This window comes from Tupaia chinensis, unplaced genomic scaffold, assembly GCF_000334495.1.
Source record: "Tupaia chinensis unplaced genomic scaffold, TupChi_1.0 Scaffold000429_1, whole genome shotgun sequence".
NCBI classification, from domain to species: domain Eukaryota; kingdom Metazoa; phylum Chordata; class Mammalia; order Scandentia; family Tupaiidae; genus Tupaia; species Tupaia belangeri.
The window spans coordinates 5,222,358-5,245,510 of NW_006159934.1; the positions used below are offsets into that span (position 1 = coordinate 5,222,358).

Below are 23,153 nucleotides of genomic sequence, written 5' to 3' on the forward strand. Positions count from 1 at the left end.
ATAGTTTCTAATTTAGAGTCTGTTTTCCACCTTTTCATTCATTGTGTATATATTTTCATGTAAAATTCTTTTTTTTTTGGAGAGGTTTTTGCTGTAGGGCACGTGCGCTCGCCAGACAGACAGAGAGAGACAGAGAGACAGAAAGCGAGAAAAATCACCCCCCAGAGGGGATTGTCCCGCCACAATCCCTTCTCCTCCATTCTCCTCTTGGGATCTTGGGCACACATGCACATGCGCCTGGCATGAGTTTTAAGCCACCAGGTCCGGGACACGAACTGCGGTCGACTATGTGGGAGTCCAGCGACATAGCCATTACGCTAACTGCTGGTTCCCCATGTAAAATTCTTAAATATGTTTCTAATCACTATTTTTAAGTCCTTATTAATTGCCACATGTGGTTGTTTTTTTTTTGTATTTTTTTCCTTGAGTAAGGGTTGTGTTTTTCTGTTTTCTTTTTTCTCCCCAACATGTCAAGTGATTTTTTAAAAAAAATCACTGGAGATTATTGAATATATGTTGTAGAGATTCTGGATCTTGTTATATTTCTTTCAATAAGATTTTTGTTTTGATAGTTAACTTGGTTAGATTCAAACTCGAAACTCATCCCTTAAGGTAGCTAGAGAGCAGCTGACATTTTCATTTATTTCTTTTAGCTTCTAGCTGCTGCTTTTTAACCATATTGTATGTAGTTTCTCACATCTGTGTGCAGTTTAGTGGTCAGCTAAGGACTTGGCTGGATCTCATACACAGATTTTGTGGGTTTACCCCATATGCAGCACTCCCTTTCAGGATTTCACCTCCCACTTTCTGGCTATTCTTCTAGCCCTCAAGTTTGCTTCTAATACAGGAAGCTAGTTAAGGCTATGGCTTTCTGCCACCCCCAGGCGACTTTAAATTGGGGATTTTCCAGGACCAGCAGTTAGTGTAATGGCTATGTTGCTGGACTTCCATGTAGCTGACCGCGATTCAAGTCTTGGACCCAGTAGCTTAAACTCATGTCGGGCGTGTATGCGTGCGTGCCCAAGATTCTGAGAGGAGAATCGAGGAGAAGGGGTTGCAGCATGACCATCCCCCCAGAGAATGATTTCTCGCTTTCTGTCTCTCTGTCTCTCTCTGTTTTCCTGGTGACTACACATGCCCTATAGCAAAAAACCTCTCTAAATTGAGCATTTTCCTTAGGCAAAAGCTGTTGCAAATTCACAAATCTTACTTCACACTGTTGTCTTTCAAGGATGCTCCTGCCAGTTTCTGGCTGGTTTTGGACCCTCTCTGGGGACTTTAATAAAATATTTTTTTTAATAGTTTTGTTCAGACATGATAATTGTTACCTACAGGAGGTTAGTCTCTACAAACTACTCTGACATCAGTGGATGCCAGAGTCAACAATGAATGACTTTTATAGTTTTATTGAGGTATAACTGATGCATAATAAACTATACACATTTAAAGTTCATAATTTGATGAGTTTTAGGATATGTTGACACCTTGAAATCATCACAACAATCAAGGTAATGATGAGTTTTTTAGTTTGATTGAGAATTCATGTGGAGATGAATGGTAAGACATAGGCCCTTTCACATTGACCTACTGCTCTATATTTTACAGGTTGTTTATAAATGCGATAATTCATTTTGATCTTCAGAATACTCCTGTGAATGTAGAGTGGTTCTTAGTATCACCTTTCTGCAGGTGAAAAAGAGGTGGACTTATTAAGTGGTTTCTCCTTTTCATGACACCTGCCGTGTTTCCTTATTCTACTGCCCACCTAGGGAGAAGCATAAATTGTGTCCTTTGACTTCGGAGATCCCATTTTATTTCAGTTAAAGTGAGAAAACTGCTCAGAACAGGGACATAGGTTTGGAGAAGAAAAACCAGAGATTGTGAAAGTCAGATGGAGGCATTTAGATCATGGTATATACAAGGAAGAAAGGGGTGGGGGAAGGAGGGAGGCAAGGAGCTCGCTTTGGGAAGCAGGTGTTAATGGTGAGTATGTTGGCTTTGGAAATGAGAAGGAAAACAGATATCAGAGTTCTTTCAAAGGAGGAACTGAGAAGAAATAGGAAACAAAGAAAGATAAAAGGAAGAGTCAAGGGTGGCTTCTTTGTTAATTCTGATTTTTTCAATCTTATTTATTTTTTTCAGAGAAAGAGAGGCACCCTCAGTAGGGTCCATGCCCAGCTTCAACCAGCTGAGATCACAGGTGTCCACATATGTGTCTGGCATGCACAGGGAGCCCTCAAAACATGAACCCAGGATCGTTCCACATGGCTTCAGCATTGTGGCATGTTGTGTGGTCGTTGTACCACTGTGACTGGCCATCTTTTAGAAAAAGATTCTTTTTGTTGTTTTTTAAAGTTTATTTATTCATGTCTTCTATGATCAAGAGTCCACAGAGAGAACGATAGCTAGGCACCCTCAACAGTATCTTCATTCTGTGATCCACCCCTGTCCTCAGCCAACCAAGATCATGGGCATGCACACATACACAGCATGTTCAGGGAGGTCTTTGGGCATGAACATGGAACCCTCCCACATCGGTCAGTCTCACAGGACATTTTGCTACTGCTATGCTACTTTCTGGCCCTCAACTTCATTAATTCTGAGTCCTGGACCTTTCACTGAACCTGCTGCATAGTGGTCTAAAAATGTTTGATGATATAAATCAACTGATGAAGAGAGGAATGAGGGAATTCTACTTGCTTATGAAACACTAAACTAACACTTCCCTTACTTGAGGGACATCAGAATCACCTGGAGGGCAACTGCTGGGTCCAGCCTAAATTTCTGATTAAATAGGTCTTGAGTAGGCCCCCAGACGTGCACATGACTAACAGCACATGTTAACCAATCCTGCTGGAGCCTCAAGCCCAGGGCCACCCTTTGAGAATGAGCTGCACCAAGGCAAGAAAACCTTTATGAATCTGCTGCTGAGTGTTGTGCTTCAGACTGGCTGCACAGGAATGCTTTTCTCTGTCTCGTCTACCCGAGTCAAACATCAGAGAGGTGTCTTTGGGGTCATTAATCATGATTTAACATTTGTAGGAAATCTACTTTATTACTTCACTTAAACTCCAGAGCCCAGAGCCTTGTTTCTGAAGCCTCCTGGGTAACATTCTGAGGACACTGCATGTACTGCCACAAATTCTCTGTTAGCAAACGAGGAGCTTTCTAATGTTACAGCAGCTCCTGTGTCCTGGGGAGGGCAGAGCTGGCTGGCTCCAGCAGCCGCCAGATTGGGAAGGTACCCCTGGGATTATGTTCTGCTCATTAGCTAACCTGCAGCATCCTGACTTCACATGAGTGCGTAGGGCATCCTGGCCATCTTGCCAATTTGTCAGGGGTCTTCTTGGGTTGCTGTTTGGATTCAAAAGAAAAGAATGTTTCTCTGTTAATGAACCACTTAATGTTTTTCAGGCTCTGCAAGCTGGGCCTTGGGATGTGGAGGGTAATTATTTCCTAGAAACAAACCATGTGCATTTCCTGCCACTGAACCGCAGGGCTGTTGGAGCATTGTGGATCTTAAAGAATCTTGTGATTCTTTTATGATTTTATGACCCAGATGTGCAGAGTGAGGGGGTGCATCTTTTTCAATGTAGTGTCAGTGCAAGGCTGAAACTGCCTGAGAAGATGACAGTGACCAAGCTGCCTTTATCTTTTTATTTTAAAATTTTATTTATTTATTTATTTACTTATTTAAGGACTGAACCTGAGCACTTGGGGGCACATCCACTCTCTAGCTGGATATTTAACCACTTCTCCCATCTGGTACTAGGCAGTTGAAGGCTTTGCTGTCTTCATACAATTCTTCCTTGGGGAGCTTTTGAAGACAGAAGAAATTACCCCTGAGCAGACCCTGCTGACCTGGACCTGGTGTGCTACACACACATCACAGCTGTCCCCCTGTCCCCACCCCTCCACTCAGATGATATGCATCTTACAAAGGCTCCCACTCTCAGTCAGGATGTCAGATTCCTCCTAGGGAGTTTTCTCTGTAAGGTGGTTCTCCCAGGTTAGAGTTTATTCTAAGTATTGCTCTCCAACAGTTTGATCCCTTCAGGAATCCCTCTTGGAGCTCCGCTCAGGTCCATATTTGGGGTCTGCTGGATTTCTGTGAAAAGTAACAAAGCAGTGGCAGCAACAACCACATTTTCACTACCAGACAGTATGTGATGGACTGAGTTGTATTTCCCCAAATTCCTATGTTGAAGTTGTCACCTCAAGGACCTCAGAATGTCACTGTGCTCAGAGATAAGGTCTTCAAAGAGGCAACTATGTAGGATGGTGGTATCAGTATAAGAAAAAGAGATTAGGGCACAGACCCACACAGAGGGCTGACTATGGGATGACACGGAAAGAAGATAGCCATTTAAAGCCAAGGAGAGAAGCCTGAGAAGGAACCAAACCCATTCTGCTAATACCTGATTTCAGACTTGTAGTCTACAGAATTGTGAGAAAACACATTTCTGTCATTTAAGCCACCCAGTGCTTTGTTATATAGCCTTAGCAAATGAATACACACTAACGTGGTGATGAAATAGCCCAGGTTTCCTGATCACTGAATGATTTGATCTCTGTTAGCTTGGGCATTGGGCTAAGGTACACTGGCTTCCTCATCAGCTCTGTTCTGCAGAACTTTTTTTTTTTTTTGAGAGGTTTTTGCTACAAGGTGCGTTCGCTCGCCAGACAGACAGAGAGAGACAGAGAGACAGAGAGACAGAAAGCGAGAAACCACCCCCCGGGGGGATGGCCACGCTGCAATCCCTTCTCCATTCTCCTCTCAGGATCTTGGGCACGCACGCACATGCCACCGGGTCCGGCACTCAAACCACGATCGACTACGTGGGAGTCCAGCGACATAGCCATTACGCTAACTGCTGGCCCCCTGCAGAACTTTGTTGAAAGCTGATCTACAGCCCATCTGCTGGTGGTTGTCTTCACTGACATGCACTTTATGTCAGATAAATCTTCCCCTTCATCTGCCCAGACTGACAGACTTCCTGCCACCTCTCTCAAGATGAAAAACAGCTGATTGCTTTAAAAGGGCCATGCTCTTTCTTTCCTTTTTTGACTTTACTGTATGACGGTGTTATTAAAGACATTTTACATTAGATCTGCAAGTGCTGAGTCAGTTGGTGTTAAGGCTGGGATTTTAAACTGTTATCATAGCTCTAAAAATCGTATAGGAAATTATGGAATTTAAGATGGTACATGAGAAGTCGGGATCTGGAGTCAGCCTGCTACACAAGCCACGGGATGTGGAGACATTATCTAATTTTCTACAACTTGGTTTCCACATCTGCAAAGTGGAACTAAGAATCGCAAACCACCATGTGGTCACTGGGAAGTTCAGAGAGACAATAATGAAGTGCAGGCTTTATCTTGATTGAACACTCAGGAAATGTTAGTTAGCTTATTAGGATGATTGTTTTTATAGTAAAGACCTACAAGATGATTCAAGATTCCGATGTACCCTCTGAATCAACAGAGATAAAGTCATATGTCATTGAATGATGAGGATATGTTCTGGGAAATGCATTTAGGTGAGCTCATCATTGTGTGAACATCATAAGGTGTAATTACACAAAGCTATATGGTATATAGCTTATAACACACCCAGGCTATATAATAGTCTTATAGGACCACCATCATGTATGCAATCCATTATGGAGTTCATGATTGTATTAAGAATTTTTATAATTTTTATGTTACACATAAATTACTCTAAATTCTCTAAAGATGGTAACATGTGTAAAGAAACTGTATGCATGAGCCCAACAGGTGGCGTGGTGGTTAAGGCTCTGAACTCCCACATGGCTTACCATGGTTCAAGTCTCAGACCAGGCAGCTTGAAACTCATGCCAGGCCTGTGCACATGTGTGCCCATAATCCTGAGAGGAGAATGGAGGAGAAGGGATCATGGTGTGCCCCACCCCCGTGGATGATTTCTCACTTTCTCTCTCTGTGTCTCCAGCGAGCACACATGCCCTATAGCAAAAATCTCTCTTAAAGGAGAAAAAAATAAAAAGAACAAGAAAGAAACTATGCAACCCATTTTGAACAAAGAGAATTCTGCTTTTTGTGGGATTTTAGCCCATAAATTTGTATTTCTGGCTAATTTTCTTTGTTATTTTAGAAGCTAAAATTACATCCCTCTTTATTCTCCCTTCTCCTTTGTTCCTTTCCATGAAGAGGGAACTTACGTATGTGGTTCAGAATCTATTGTAGAACCCAGATGGGGCCACGTTTATAGTGGGCTGATCACTGCTTGTGAAAACCCAGTGCTCATGAGCATAGGCTTTCTGCCTGCTCTCACCCCTGCCATAACCTGGAATGAAGGAAGGCCCTACCGTGTGGGGCAGGCCCAACTTTTTGGCTACCTTTGGTCTTTTCCCCTGGTTGCTCCATGGTCTTTATATTGCAGCTGGAAAGTGGAAGCGCTTAATTTCAGGTTTGGGCTTAGCAGGTGGAAGAGGCTCCTAGAACTTGATCCTAAGTCCTATGCACCAGCTGATTTCACTTCCCATTTGCCTTTGCCCTTCCACTCAGAAGATGATGAAAAAGAGGGGTGATTGGCCCAATGTCGTGAAAACTCCAAACTCAGTTCCTTAACGAAGGGGTTTGTTAATAACTATCATTTCCCTAGCTAGTACCGGAATGGAGGCTGTATTTGGGCCTGTACTAAGAAACTCCGCTACCTGGTCATGTAAGTCAATACTGGTGTTCTACTGGGAAGTAAATATTTTCTTCAAGGCAGGACATGTGGGGCTTGCTGCAGCCTGGCAACTTCTTCTCTTGGGACAGATCTTATGTTTCTCATATTTTCTCTTTTTCTTTCTAGAGGTAAACATACAGGCAGACAACTTCTTCCACCTTCACCCCTCAGGGCCCTTCTTGTTGTCTCTGCATTTTGTATGTAAAGCAAAAATATTAAATTTCTGACAGATTCACCCTGCTGCTGTGTGAGAAGGCAATATTTGCAAAAAGGTGCAACATTTCTGATTCTTAGGAGATACTTTAAAATTGTTAACTCAGTAAGAAGAGCTGGAATTAAGTTTTGCTCAGTAGTTTTTAAAGTTACCACAAAAAAAGTATTTCCTATTATGAGGGATCTTCAGAAAAGTTTATCGAAAATGTGTATTGTGAAAAAACTGCATGGGTTAAAAATATTTTTTTGGCATCAAAATAAACTAATATTTTTAATTTCATTTTCCATGAACTTTTGGAAGTCTTGTATTAGGCATGTCCTGTAGGAATGTTAGAACAAAGACTATAGATGAGATAAGTAAAAACCATTTCTGCTGGGAAATCCTGAGAGACCTGAGGCTTAGTCATTAGGAACAGCTGGTCATTAAGAAAAAGCAGCTGTACAAGATGAGCTTGAACTTGAATTTTAAATGTGAAGCTAGGAATTAGGAGTCTAAAGAAAAGAGCTAGAGGGCCCAGTTCAGAGCCAAGAGTCTGCCCTTGTGTTTTTTGCAAAAATAAAGTTTTCTTTCTGGTACTTTTATATTGAGGTATACTTTACATATAGAACAGAATGCACAGATCTGAAATGTATATTTGATCCATTTTGAAAAACCATACATTCATGAAACCCGTACACTACTAATGTATAGAATAATTCCATCACCCTAGAAATTCTCTTGTAACCCTTCTTAGTTAATCTTCCACATCTACATAAAACAAATGCTATTCTGATTTTTTTGAACAAAGTAATTTCCTTTTTTACCTTATTAATTTCTTCCATGAGAGAGAGAGAGAGAGAGAGAGAAAGATAGGCACAACCAGCAGCAGCCTCACGTTGTATCCACTCTTACCTGGCATGCACAAGGAGGCCCTAGGATTCAAACTGGGGACCTTTTCATGTGGATCCAGTTGGGTTAATCCAGCCCTCCCCTTTCTTTAAACCATACATTAATTTTGCCTTTTTTAGATCTTCACAGAAATGAAATGCATTATAGAGTCTTTTGCTTCTGTATTTTTTTTTTTTTAATTTAGTATGCTTTTGCATTTGTCATTGTCAGGGGTCTGCAATCTTTTTCTTGAAGAAGCAGATAGTAAATATTTTAGACTTTTGAGGCACAAAGTCTCTGAAGCAACTACTCAGATTGACTCTTGTAGGAAAGCAGCTATAGACAATATGCAAATTACTGGGAGTGGCTATGCTTTAATAGTTTATTTATAAAATCAGGTGGCCTGGGATCAGCAGGTGGTATGGTGGTTAAGGCACTGGATTCCCACATGGTTGACCATGGTTTGAGTCCCAAACCCAGTGGTTTGAAAATCACACTGGGCGCGTGTGCATGTTTGTCCCAAATCCTGAGTGGAGAATGGAGGACAAGGCATTGTGTCATGGCTATCCTCTGGGAGGGGGTGGGAGGTTCCTCACTTTCCCTCTTTCTGTCTCTGGTGAGTGCACATGCCCTATGGCAAAATAACAGAAGAAAAAGAACAAAACAAACCAAAAATCAGGTGGCCAGTGTGAAGGTATAATTAGCTAACCCCTGATGTATGTCGTTTTTTTTATCTTCCGTTCTATTCCTTTTTATTGCTGAACAGTATTTCATGTATGTTTATATCACTGTTTATTTACCCATTTTTCTGTTCATAGATACCAGACCATTTCCAGTCTTTGACTATTATGAATTAAACTACAACAAATGTTTTTGTGTAAGACTTTTGTGTTTTGGTTTTTATTTTCTCTTGTATAAACACCCAGGGGTGGAATTGCGATATCATAGGTTAGTTGTGTGTTTAATTCTTAAAGAAACTGCCAAATAGTTTTACAAATTCAGTGTACTATTTTGCACTTCTGTAACGACAGATGAGAGTTCTGGTTGCTCCTCATCCTTGTTAACGTTTGGCATGTCAGTCTTTTTCATTTTAGCCATTGCAGTGGGTGTGAAGTGCGCTTTAAATGCTCTTTACTTGATGCTGTTTGATACAGTTCAATCACAGGCATTGCCTTGATTTCTGAGGTGGCTGGAAGGGGAGCCTCTTTCTGTGATCAACCTCTTGGGCATTTTAATAGCCTCATTTTACACAGAGCCTCAGTGAATAATTGGCATGTGTACACTTAGAGTCTTTGACAGAATGTATCTTGGTCTTTTCTTTTTTAAAAAGTTTATTTATTTCTTGAGAAAGGGAGAGAGAGCACAAGGCGGGTGGCACAGGAAAGAATCCCCAACAATTCCATGTCATGCCATGATCCTTCCTCCAGCCAGGATCATGGCATGACTGGCATGATCATATCTCCCTAGCTGCACCCTGGGCCCTCTCATATGTCCCCCGTATTGTGCAGCAGTTCTCTACCAAGCACTCTACTGCAACGGGCCATCTCTTGGTCTTTAATCATCTGTTTTAATATTCAACATGGATCAGATTTACTTCACTTCCCTTTTGCCTTCTTGGGTATAAATAGCCCCATTTGGGACCAGCAGTTGGCGTAATGCCTATATCGCTGGACTCCCATTTAGTCGACCGTGATTCGTGTCACAGACCCTGTGGCTTAAACTCATGCTGGGCACGTGTGCATGCGTGCCCAAGATCCCTAGAGGAGAATGGAGGAGAAGGGATTGAGGTGTGACTGTATCCCTGGGGGGTGATTTCTCTCTGTCTTTCTGGTGAGTGCATGCTCCCTATAGCAAAAAACCTCTCCATAAATAAATAAATAAATAAATAAATAAATAAATAGTCCTATTTTCTTTCTTTCTTTCTTTCTTTCTTTCTTTCTTTCTTTCTTTCTTTCTTTCTTTCTTTCTTTCTTTCTCTCTTTCTCTCTTTTTGTGTGTGTAAATACCCCATTTCTAGACTTTGGCTCAATTTGTGGAGCTGAGGTGGAAGAGGTGTTAGCAATGACGTCATTTCTAGTTCTGCAAACGTCAGGGTTCTTCATCCTTTGGAGCTTGGAGACCAAGCCATTCTCCATTTATTGACGCACCCAGGCGACTACTTCCTGCCATATGGTTGCTTCTTCCTTGGGGGGAAGATCGAGAAAACAGGCCCATATGCTGCCAGTTATTTTGTTTGTGTTTGGATACAGAGTTTAATTTGTGTCAGAAAATAGCAGTATTCTTATTTCATTGATTTCTTTTACAAAAGACAAGCTGGAAATTAGCTTCAGAAATAGTGAGTGAATAATAAAAAATAATGTGTTTTTGGTCTATGTGCAATTAAAAGGAATCATGTTTTATACTCCTTTGGTCCCTATTGACAAAAAGCATACTGGGTTTGTTCTGTCACTGCAATATTTTAGAGATAAAAAGCATTCTTGTATCCATTTGCTTACCCTATAATAATAGTAATCCTGTGAAGGAGTTTTAAGCAGATATCAAGATAATTTTATAAATGAGGAATCTGAGGGTCAGAGAGGCTTAGTAACTGAGCTTGTGCTGTGGTCCTGGTCAAATAAGTATTTAAAACTTCAAAATTCTTGGCTCATCAACAAGATATTTCAGTAAATACTTACTTTTCCCCAACCTGATAAAAAACAGTATAGAATCTGCAAAAAAGGGGAAGGGGGCAGAGAAAGGTGTAGGTTGGATCATCAATGTCAAATAAAGTTCTTCCTATGAAGATATGACTTTGGAGTTGGAGGTGGGAAATGGGAGAGGTAGGTTTTGGGGAATAGAACTCTATAGAGAGATTGATCTATGCTGTGAGACAGAGCCTGACTCTGGTGTTGGTACTTATGAGTGAAGATAAAGGGTGGGTAGGAGGGACAGTCTGGACACTGAGGAACCATGTGTAGCTGGCAGTCATTTAATCCTCTGTACCTCTATTTCTCATCTATAAAATTGGGTTTTTAGATATGATCTCTCTCCCTTCCAGCTGTCAACTTTACTCATGACTTAAATAAACTTCAGTTTTTTCTGTTTCAGCTATTTCTTGAATTAGAGTGCAAAACCTCATAGTTCTTTGGCATCATGGCACTATCTCAGATTTGTTTGACCTAGTTGGAACAAGGTCTTAAGGAATTAGATGACCAAGGGATGAGTAAGAGTTGACTGTCCCAGTGACTGGGGGTACTATCATGGCTTTTGGCCACACTTCTAACCATTGTGTTCATCTTTGGTCTCACGATGAATTGATGTAGAAACCTATTTCCCTATCTCTGATCTGGGGTTGAGAGACTTAATGGGGAAGGAAATAGTAGCTAATATGATTTGAGCATGTATTCTATGTCTAATACCGGCTCAGAACTTCATATACATTACTTTTTTTTAATCCTCATAACCACTCTGAAAAATAGGTAGCATGATTACCCCCATTTTATGGATGAAACCTTTCTAAAATATTTAAACAATGGATCCATCCAAGATGACAGATCTGGGATTTGAACCTAGGTTGTCTAACTGTGGAGCCTGTGCTCTTAACCATTATTTCATGAATAGCCATGAGTTTATAATATTCATAAGCCAGTGTTTCTTACACCGTGGCCAGCCTCTAGTAAACATCTTGGATACTGAATCTCTAATGAACTTCTCCGAGAGAAAACATTTCTCACATGTTATCATAATGCCTTGCTGGAGAAATTAATTGCATATTGTGCAATAGGACTCTTGAAGCTTGCCCCTGGTTTCTTCCAGGTCTCATGGCATGCCATGTGCCTTTTCTCTCTGCTAATTTCATTTCATATCCTTTCACTTTAATGTATCATAAGCATGAGTACTATATGCTGAGTTCTGAGTCCTCCTAGTGAATTATAAACCTGTGGGTGGTCTTGGAGGCCTTCAACATGCCTGTGACCTCGAGACTGTTGCTTAATTTATGATAATTTTATTATTCATCTGTAAAAAGGGAATGAGAACACCAATTTCAAGTGGATATGGTCTGGGTTAAATTAGAAATATGTACCTGGTAGCCCCTAACAACTGGTTTTCTGCTCTTGCATCCTAAATTAACTAACCACAATGGGTGTGGAAAGTATATAGGTCTTACTATAAGAATGGTGAGAACTTCAGCTTCCTAGTATCATTTCCTTTGTCCCTTGAGTTTGTTTTTGTGTATTGATCTTGAGTCTACTTAATAAACTTGGTCCTATGTTGAAGAAGTTGAAAAGAAGCTCAAAGACTCTGAACTTAAGAGTTTTCTCTGAGGACTATTCTTGACTAGCAATAAGTGACAGACAGCAGCGATAAGTGACTGATACCAATCCAGAACTCTAAAAATAAAGAACCTTGAGACCAGCAGGTGGCATGGTGGTTAGGGTGCTGGACTCTCACATGGCCGACTATGGTTCGAGTCTTGGACCTGGCGGCTTGCTCTCTCTCTCTCCTTCACTCTCTCTCACTCTCTGTCTCTTTCTGGTCAAATTGAAAAATAATAATAAATAAATAAAATTAAATGAGTAATTATTTTAAAAATTAAAACAAAAGAACCTCATGATTAACCATACTCTAGCTTATGTAGCTTGAGAAGATAGGTAGCTAAGATTGGCAAACAAACTTTAGTCTTGGTTTCTGCAGATGGTGTGGCTGAAAATTCAGTATCAAGGGAATTTTAGTATCTGTATTTCATCCAGAAGATCTCTATGTTTTCCTTTAGAGAAACTAATTTTGCTTCCTCCACCCCCAAGAAAGAAAGAAATTTGGTCAAATTAAGTGTGGAGTTTCCTTCATTTATGTGATGGTAGCAGACATTCTTGAACTTTAGCAGGCTTAAGAATCACCTGGAGGCCTTGTGAAAACACAGATTGCTGGCATGACCTTGAAACTGTACCCAGTTGATGCTGATGCTGCTGGTCCTGGTCACACTATGAAAATTCCTGCTAGCTAGACATCTCTATGACATCCATTTGTCCATCTACCCACCCATCTATCCATCCATCCATCCATTCATTCTGTACATCCAATCATCCATCCCTCTGCTCACTCACCATCTATCGATCCATCTATTCAACATAATGTGTTTGTAGACTATGGAGATATGTAGAAAAATAAGATCATGACCCTGTCCTCAAGGGATTTATGGTACTGTCATAGCAGCTCCTCTTTCTTGTCTTCCTTAAGGTAAAAATGTATATTTCTTGCTTTCTAGTGAGTAGATAATGGTTGAATCCATTCAATTAATATAGACACACATCTTGCAAATTTGCTGACTTCTTGAAGTGAGGAGACAAATGTCTTTAATCCAATATCTTGTGTTGAAAATCAATTGTTTCTAAAGAAGCTTTTCATGGTTTCTTGGTGAGGATGACAGGAAAGTTTTATCTGAATTAGCATGATGTGTTTCAGAAACCTCCGCCATGGTGTCAGGTTATCGTGAAAGAACCACATCTGTTTCAGTAAGCCAGGCCAATGGTTCTGTGCATGATGTGTGTGGAAAGTGTTTTTGCGGTGATGGAGAACCCCAGCTGAGCCTACTTGCACTGAATACTCACAACCATTAGTGAGCATCCCTGTGAATAATTCCAGAGTGCCTGCCTTGGGCTCTTTTGACCAGGGATATTTTGACATTTACTGCTAGGTGAGTAATAATTCAGGTGATCACATGTCCACTGGTGTGAACTACTTCAATGATTTCTAGAGGCTAAGTTTTTTTCTTTTCATGAGAGAGACAGAGAAATAGAAACAGAGACAGATAGGCATCCTTGGCAGAGTATTGCTATGTTGTAATTCTCCTGCCCCAGCCTCCCACTTAGCTAGAATTACAGGCATGCATAAGTGCATGCAGCATACTTAGGTTGGCCCAGGAACTGCATCTGGGCCTCCCATGTGGCTTTTAGCTTTCTAGGAAGTGATACTACTGGTATACCGCCTTAGATGGTCCCTAGAGGTTGAACTTTAAGTGATAGAATCACTCTGTATGTCCTTTCACCCTGCGAAAGTATTTTAAAAATTTGTTATAAATATTGGTTACAATACCCAAATAATTCTCTTGACTTCGTATCCCTGTCTCATCTTTATTTAAGCACTTGGAGCTTTGCACATGGTTGTAGTCATTATGGATGTTCATTTTTTTCTGCTTTTTTCACTTTACATTGCTTGGTAAATGTTCTTTCATGCTCCTACATGGCTGCAATGAGTGTGTAATAGTCCATGGTTTAATATACCTTTATTGCTTTTCCATTGCCAGAAATTAGGTCATTTCTATTTCTAAAAAAAAAAAAAAAAAGTGTGTCTATACCTAGCATCTAGACAAAGATAAAAGCAAAACAAACAAATTCTTTTTCTTCTTTTAAGTCAAATACATTTGTATGATGTTAGTTATATGTGTTATTTATGTATGTTGTTTTAAAAATATTATTGTATTGTACTTTATAGTTATTATGTTTTGCTGTTATATTTTAAACTATTGTTGATACAACTTGTCAAACTTCCCAAAGAATTCAGCCAATTTAATGCTCCCTGTCCAAAGTTGGCTTAATAATTTTTTCGGTCATTTCTATTTCTAAAAAAAAAAAAAAAAGTGTGTCTATACCTAGCATCTAGACAAAGATAAAAGCAAAACAAACAAATTTTTTTCTTCTTTTGAGTCAAATACATTTGTATGATGTTAGTTATATGTGTTATTTATGTATGTTGTTTTAAAAATATTATTGTATTGTACTTTATAGTTATTATGTTTTGCTGTTATATTTTAAACTATTGTTGATACAACTTGTCAAACTTCCCAAAGAATTCAGCCAATTTAATGCTCCCTGTCCAAAGTTGGCTTAATAATTTTTTCCTTGTTTTTCTAATTTCATAAATTTTAAAGTGTATGCCAGCTATTTTGGTTTGCAGTTCTTTAACTGCTAACACCATAAAGCCCATTTTAAACGATGGGTTTTTAGTAAAGGAGTTCTGTTCATGTGCTCATGAATGTGCTGGGGACTGATAGGATGTTTTCCTTTGTGTGAGGTATTTATAAACACTATTTGTGAATGTGTGAATATTATAACGTATATGAACGGGTTTCCTAATGCTGCTGTTTTCCTTTATATGTGTGTATTTTTTTTAATGGGAAAATGGATTTGATGTGCAAGTTTATTTTTGTGCAAAAAAAGTTTGAAATCCAGTTTTTATGTAATAGGCATTTCTATGAACTTTTTGAGGACCTCTTGTGAATAAGACAGTGCCAAGTACAAGTAACTAAGATCTGTTATTCTATGGCAAGTATTAAGTGTTTATAAACTCATTTCATACTTTGAAAAGCCTAGACTATGAAATCAACTGACTAAAATACAATATCACTAAGGCTAGTATCACAACTTCGTAACTAGGAACTGTTCCAAGACAAATCAGGCCAAATATAACTAGAATTGGTTGTAAGAAAGATTAATTATGGATAGCTCATGCCAAATCAAACAATACTAAAAACCTCAGTTATCTGATAGACCACTTTGAGGCCTCATCTTCATATCTAATAGACAGTAAGTTATTAAAGCTTATTACTTATTCCAGACTAGGAATTGGTATTTTTCTCAGATCAGAAAAAATGTATTATAGGGACAACAGGTGGTGTGGTGGTTAAGGCACTGCATACTCCCACATGAACGACCACAGTTCAAGTCTCAGACCTGGTGGCTTGCTTTCTCACTTACTTTCCTTCTCTTTGTGTGTCTGCCTCTCTCTGGTCAAATGAAAATGATTGAATGAATAAATACAATTAAATAAATAATTCTAAAAAAAAAGAAAAGAAAAAAGTATTATGAAGCTCTTTTAACTCATTGGAAATCATTTAGTAGTACCCCAAAATGCAACAATTGCCTCAGAGTAAGCCTTTTACTAAAATACTGATGTATGGACACAAGAAAAAAGCTTGCCCACCTCCTCAATCTACAGAGAAAGCTCTGTGTATGACAATACTGTTTCCTGATCTGAGCATAAAAATGTGACAGTTGAAAAAAAAATTAAGTTTTCTACAGGGCGCATGTCCTTGCTGGAGAGACAGACAGAGAGAGAGGATAAGTGAGAAATCACCCTCCAGCCAAGGGGTGATAGCCACACTGCAATCCCCTCTCTTCCATTCTCTTCTCAGGATTTTGGACATGCACACACATACGCCCAGTGTGATTTTCAAGCCACCTGTTAAGACTCAAACCACGCAGTCAGCCATTTGAGATCCAGCTGCCTTAACCTCCAGATCATCTGCTGGCCCCTGTGACAATGGTTCTTAACAATAGGTTAGTTAAAAATGAACACCTTTTAAATAATTTTACTCTGTTTATGCCACAGTCACATGTAAATTGGCAGAACTGCTCCCATGACAGATGAGATAGAGACCTGTCATGCAAGGAAGAATAAACGAAGGATTTCATGAAGCTTAAAGAGAAAAGTACCACAGTAACACTATGACGGCTGCAGCAATCAGCAGTGCAAAGGCTTGCAAGTGGGTAGGAATGAAGGCTGGTCTACAGCAGTTGGCCAGAGACCATTGCTTCCTAAGGGGAGGTTCCTAATATGCTTAGTAAGCAGATCACACATAACACAGTTGTAAATGGAGTAGGGTGACATTTTTGCAGAGTAAATTCTCTAAGTTCCTGGAAAGATTTCACAAATCTATTTCATTTATGATAAATGGTTGCTAAACTATGATTCTGCAAAAGAACTCCCGTGTGTGGATGTTTAGATACATTTTACAACCTGTGAAGCTCTTAGGCCAGAAAATAAATAGCCACACATACCGAACCTAGACACTGTGTGAATTAAAATGGAACTTGAGTTAGGGTTTCTGTAAGATCCAGAGCAGGGAACATCCTCATCCTTCTCTTCAGCCGGAAGATGAGCAGGCCCCATCACCTCTCCAGCTGCTTTTCTTGTTCTAAGTCCTTCTCCGATTTTTCCTTGAGAATCTTTTTCTTCTTCTGTATTTTCTTTAGCCATGTTCAATGGCATCCACACGCCTGTTGGTTATCTTAATGGCTTCATCCAGACTAACAAAGGAAGTCTGTTGCGAAGCTAGTTCCACCAGTAGTCACACTGCTTTGGTATAATTCGTCTTTAATTTAGCCAGCTGTTCCCCTCCTCTGGCTAAACCAGTCAGTTCATAACTGTCAGTTCCTTCATGATAATGTTCAAATACTGGCAAAGTAACACCTACTACTTGATCTTTCTTCACTAGAATCTTCACTTGGGCTTTATTTACATTTTGGATAACTGTGGTGCTGAAGTCCCCTGCTGTGCACTTGGCCTCAGCTAGTGAAAAGGCAGCCTAGCTTCTCACATCACTTCCCCCATCAACATTTTAGTCTCTATTACCTTCTTTAGGATCTGTTGAAATTGAAGTTAAGGCATCACATTTTTTCTTTAGGAGGTTTCAACCTGTCTATGCCCCTTTCAATCGAGCTTTGATGATGGTCTGTGCCATTCGCAAGGGGAAGATTTCAATTCAGTCTTTGCTTGACATTCTGACAGTGGCTGTTCGACTCAGATCCCCCGCTTGGCAATCATGGCTAAGATAGAACCAGTGTGGGCCACCACAGATCTGTCTCTGCTGGAGTCAGCTGGTTGTGTCTCATGTGTTTTTTTTCTGGCTTCATAAAAGCTAATTCTAAAATGATATGTAGGGACTAGCAGATGGCAAAGTGGTTATGTCACTGGACTCCCACGTAGTTGACTGCAGTTGGAGTCCTGGACTGGTGTTTTAAAACTCACACCAGGCACATGTGCTTGCGTGCCCAAAATCCCAAGAGGAGAATGAAGAAGAAGGAACTGCAGTGTAGCCATCCCCAGTGGGCAGATGATTTCTCGCTTTCTGTCTATCTGTCTGTCTCTCTCTCTCTTGCAAACGCACATGCCCTGTAGCAAAAATCTCTCCTAAAAAAAAAAAAAAGGAACATGATACATAATAATGCCTGCTGCCTTGTAGGCATTCTATTGTTTATTGAATGAATGAGTGAATATTTATCTTTCCTTTGAAATCTCTTCTACTACAATGTTAAAAACTCTTTACTTGGCGTAAGAATGTTATTTTGTTTTATTTAAGATTTTCCTATTTAATTTGTTATATTAGCACTTTTTAATCACTAAATTTAACTTGAATACAGACCTAAGTTAATTTTTCTTTATTTTGTTAGTTGGTTTCTGTCATAGTATGTAAAATTGTATTTTATTTCACTTTGTAATTTATTTAACTCTTTGAAAATTTGGATCTACTTCTATCGTAAGATGCCTCTTCTGTCTCAGTGACCTGTGACTTCGCTTTAAGCCATTATTACTGTTTATGATACATTTGTTTTAGGCATAGTCTAGTATTTGATGAAGAAAATCCTCTTTTATTCATTCCTTTCCCTCAGATGGTAATTTCTTATTATTTTAAATTGCATCTTATATACAACAGTATAAATAAGTAATTAAAAGTTTTACAGGGCAAAAGAACAGAATATATATTCTGTAGTGCTATAAAGTATAATTAGAGAACTTTGAATTATATTTAAGAAAATTCATCACCCATCACTTTATTATATTATAATAATAATAAAGTGAAAAATCCACCTACAGTTAGCTGTAACATTTTTTTCAAATGCATACCTAATTCACATAAATATATATGAAATTTACATGATTTTAATTCGAGCTTGACTTTACTAAAATATTTTTAAAATTCTCCAGATAGTTTAATGTCACAAAGATTTTTTCATATTAATATTTTTGTTTTTTAGAGTTAATTTAATAAAAAATTTAATTAATAAATGATTATATACATTTATAGAGTGCAATGTAATTTTTGATAAATGTATACATTGTGGAATGATTAAGTAAGACCAAATAACATATATGTCACCTCACATACTTATTTGTTTGTGACAATAACATTAAAAATCTCTTAGCAATTTTCGAGTATATAATACATTATTATTAACTATAATCACCATGCTGCTTAATGTAACTCCCCCAATTTTTTTTTCTTTCTAACTGGATCTTCATAAACATCCCTCCACCAGGACCAAGAAATGGTGTAATGGTTATGTTGCTGGACTCACATATAGTAACCATGGTTCAAGTCCTGGACCTGGTGGCTTAAACTCATGCTGGATGTGTGTGCGTGTGTGCCCAAAATCCTGAGAGGAGAGTGGAGGAGGAGAGAGTGTGGCATGGCCATGGAGTGGAGGAGGAGAGAGTGTGTCATGGCCACCCCCCCCCCCGGGGGGTTATTTCTCATTTTTCTGTCTCTCTGTCTCTCTGTCTTTCCAGCAAGCGCATGTGCCCTATAGGAAAAATCTCTCTCTAAAATGAATGAATGAATGAATGAATGAACATTCCTTCACCACGCAGCCACAGCTCCTGTTAATCCCCATTCTACTGTCTGTTTCTAGGAGTTCAATTTTTTAGACTCCATATATAATGGAGGTCATTTAGTTTTTTGTTTGTTTGCTTGTTTTTTAAATGTGCTTGGCTTACTTCACTTAACATGATGTCTTTCAAGTTCATTCATATTATCACAAATTATTGGATTTCCTTTTCAAAGGCTGGATAGTATTTTCTTGAGTATACACACTATATTTTCTTTCTTTTTTTTGAGAGAGTTTTTTTCTATAAGGCACATGCGCTCATTGGAGAGACAGCAAGAAACAGGGAGACAGAAAGTGAGAAATAACCCCCCCCCCCCAGAATGGATGGCCACTGTTATCTCTTCTTCTCCATTCTCCTCTTGGGATTTTGAGCACACACGCACATGTACCTGGTGTGAGTTTTAAGCCACCAGGTTCAGAACTCAAACCATGGTCACTTATGTGGGAGTCCAGCGAAGTAATCATTATGCCATCTGCTGGTTCCAGTACTACATTTTCCTTATCCATGAATTCATTAATGGACACTTAGATTGATTCCCTATCTTGGTTATTGTGGACAGTGCTACAATGAATATGGGAATGTAGATATTTTTTTGACATATATATTCCATTGCCTTTGAATCTATAAAGTGAGATTACTGAATGTTATAGTAGTTCTATATTTAAGTTTTTGAGAACCCTCCATACTATTTTCCATAATGGAGGTGTGGAATGTCAGTGTACTAATGTACATTCCCACCAACAATGTGCAAAGTTTCCCTTTTATCTTCATCCTCACCAGCACTAATCTTTTGTCTTTTTGATAATGGCCATTCTAGCAGGTATGAGATAGATGTCTCTCTCTTAATTTGTGTTTTTTCATGATTAGTCATGTTGAACATTTTCTCATATAACTGCTGGTCATTTGTAAATCTTTTTTTTTTTTTAATTTTTTTTTTGAGAGATTTTCACTGTAGGGCGCGTGCGCTCGCCAGACAGACAGAGAGAGACATAGAGACAGAAAGCGAGAAATCACCCCCCAAGGGGGATGGTCACGCCGCAATCCCTTCTCCTCCATTCTCCTCTCGGGATCTTGGGCATGCACGCACACGCGCCCGGCGTGAGTTTTAAGCCCCCGGGTCCGGGCCACGAACCGCGGTCGACTACGTGGGAGTCCAGCGACATAGCCATTACGCTAACTGCTGGTTCCCGTCATTTGTAAATTTTTTGAGAAATGTCTGCTCAAGTCTTTTGTCCATTTTTAAGTTGGTTTATTTGTTTTGTTGCTATTGAGTTGTTTGTGTTTATTATATATTGGGTCATTGGGAAAGTCATGTTGTATCTTTGTTTTTCCCTCTCTTTCTTGTTCGCTCTCTTTTGAAGAAAGAGAGAGAAAGAAAGATAAGTATCCTCAATAGAGTCTCACACTGCAGTCCTCTCTGCAGCCAGCAGGATCATGGACATGTGTGCACATGCCTGGCATACATAGATTGACCTGGAGACCAAACCCTGATCTCCCATATGCGTGCATGCGAGCCTAGCATGAGTTTTAAGCTGCCGAGTCCAAGACTCGAACTGTGGTTGACTACGTGGGAGTACAACAACATAACCATTACGCCATCTGTTGGTCCCAGTTTCTGTATTTTTATAGTATGATATGGACTTCTAGAAATGGAATCTCCACTTACAACATTATCCTCACAGGAAAGAAATAATGGATTTATGGTTACTTGACGTGCTACCTTTGTCTAATAGTTGATTAGGTCGGAGATTGGCAAGCATCTTCTGAAAAGGGCTGGAGAGTAAATATTTCAGTTCTGTGGGCCATATGGTCTCTGTCACAACTACACGGCTCTGCCACCATAGCGTGAAAGCAGTCGTAGACACTGCATAAACAGAAGAGTGTGGCTGCATTCCAATAAAACTTTATTTTTGGACAGTGAAATTTGAATTTTGTATCATTTCCATGTGTCACAAATTGTTATTCGTCCTTGCATTTTCTTTTTAAATCCTTAAAAACACAAAATCATTCTTAATTTGTGTACCTTACAAGGGCGGGCAGGGGGTTGGATTTTGATTAGTTTGCCAATGCCTGGGTTAGTTTGTAATTAAAATTTTTCTGTGAGGCTGTGATTTACTTAGTGAATTCTATGTGGTAGGCACTGGGTTGCATGGTTTCATGTACTGGGCTAGCACTGAATTATGTATTTATTTGTTTCTTTGTTTCTTTCCAGGTAGGGAGACTGGGGCATATAAAGGTTAAGTCATTTATTCAAGGTTGTATGTTAGCCAGGTTTTCACTGTGGATCAACATTTTGAGCTGGTGCCTGCCGGAGTTTAGTTTTAACATAAAGTCCCTGTGTTTGAGAGTTTACAGAGTTGTAGGGAAGACCATAGGTAATAAACACTTTGAAATTGTAATAGAATATTATTATGATTCTACTGACAAACCATATTCCCAGAGATCTGCTTTTAGAGTGTTCAACACTCTTGATAGTGCAGTGGAGAGGAGAGATTATGTCTGGGCTTGAATCTTACTCCTCTCTGACCTGGAAGTTCAATGACTTTCAAGTTATTTATCCTTTCCTCATTTGCAATGGAAGTGAAAAGAGTGTTTACCTTAAAGAGTTGTGGGAAGAATTATACGAGATCAGACATGTTAAGTGGCATATAGCACACAGTCGATAAATGTGAGCTGGAACCTCTGTGGTTGTATTTAAAACTCATGCTGCTTACTATTCACAATAGCCAAGATATGGCATCAGCCTATGTCCATCAATAGATGAATGGATAAAGAAAATGTGGTGCATACACACACGTGCACAAATGCATGCACACACACTCACGAGAATACTATGCAGCCATTAAAAAGCATGAAATCCTGTTATTTCAGGTTAAATGATGGAGCCTAAAGGACATACATAACGATAAATGAACTGGGCATAGAAAGACAATACCACCTGTTCTCAATCGTATTTGGAAACAGAAAAAAAAATGAGCTAATAGAAATAGGTGATAAATCACTACTGTAGGCTAGGAAGGATGGTGGGATGGAGGTAGTTTAGGAGGGACAGGGTAGAGGGATGTTGATTAATGGAAACAAAATTACGATTATAAGAGGAACAATGAGTAGTGTTATAAAGTATAGTGTGGTGAATATATTTAACAACAGTTACTCTGAGTGTTGTATTTATTGGAGGATCTAAAAAAGAGGATATTGAATGTTTTGAATACACACTAATGGTTGAGGTGCCGGGTATACAAATTACTCTGATTAAATCATTACACATTGCTTATATTCATATACTGAAATATCACATTGTACTCCTACAAATGTGTATAATTATTATATCTTAATAATAAAAAATAACTAAAAGGAAAATGAAAGAATAAAACTCATGCTACTGCTAAATTTTTCTCTCTCAGTCTATATATATATATTTTTTGAGAGGTTTTTGCTATAGGGCGTGTACGCTTGCCAGACAGACAGAGAGAGACAGAGAGACAGAAAGTGAGAAATCACCCCCCAGGGGGATGGCCACACCGCAATCCCTTCTCCTCCATTTTCCTTTCGGGATCTTGGGCACGCACGCACACGCGCCCGGAGTGAGTTTAAGCCACCGGGTCCGGGACTAGAACCGCGGTCGACTACATGGGAGTCCAGCAACATAGCCATTATACTAACTGCTGGTCCCTCTCTCAGTCTATATTTATGAAATTGTTTTAGAAAACAGGTTACATTTTATTGCCTTGTATAATGTTCTGTTTATTTACCCACATTCAAAAATAAAATTATGGACCTGTTTTCTCTTTTTTTAAATATATATATATAAAACCCTTAATAAACTTTGATAATTGCAGAATGATATCTCTCAGGTTGAAGTGTATCACACATCTGTTTTTCCTATGTTTAGAATTACCTTGCAGTACTTAGCAAAACCCTTACATCTATTAAAAT

At 39.2% G+C, this 23,153-nt stretch overlaps 1 protein-coding gene and 1 pseudogene across 1 annotated transcript in view; one reads left to right on the forward strand and one right to left on the reverse strand.

The window, feature by feature from the left end:
- The window catches only part of LOC114008995 (V-type proton ATPase subunit D pseudogene), a 51,181-nt pseudogene extending 33,850 nt beyond the window's left edge, over positions 1-17,331 (reverse strand).
- The window catches only part of GALNT17 (polypeptide N-acetylgalactosaminyltransferase 17), a 486,325-nt gene that overhangs the window by 37,333 nt on the left and 425,839 nt on the right, over positions 1-23,153 (forward strand). The gene's annotated exons all lie outside the window — the stretch shown is intronic.